This window comes from Plasmopara halstedii, assembly GCF_900000015.1.
Source record: "Plasmopara halstedii genome assembly, contig: Scaffold_3120, whole genome shotgun sequence".
Taxonomy (NCBI): Eukaryota; Oomycota; class Peronosporomycetes; order Peronosporales; family Peronosporaceae; genus Plasmopara; species Plasmopara halstedii.
This window is the reverse complement of record NW_020190023.1, coordinates 55721-56041: the sequence shown is the minus strand read 5'-3', so window position 1 is coordinate 56041 and position 321 is coordinate 55721.

The window sequence follows — 321 nt, the reverse complement described above, 5'->3', positions numbered from 1 at the left end:
ACGGCAGTCCCGCTTCAAGTGCCCAACTTGGCCACACTTGAAAAAATTGCCCTTGAATCCAATACCGGATTTTCGTGGACCGCTCCATTTGCGATCATTACCTTGATCATATTTAAACCGTCTGGCATTCACTTTGAACGCGCGCTCCGTGGTTTCATTCCTTTCCATTCGCTCATATTCCTTCAGCAGCTTCTCCTTGACCTCGATGAGTGTAAAGTCTCATTAGTTTTCCACGATCGCCGAAATGAGCTCGTATTGCGACGGCAAGCTGCTCAGAAGTATAACCAGCTGACGAGCTTCGTCGAGGGGTTCCCCCAGCGC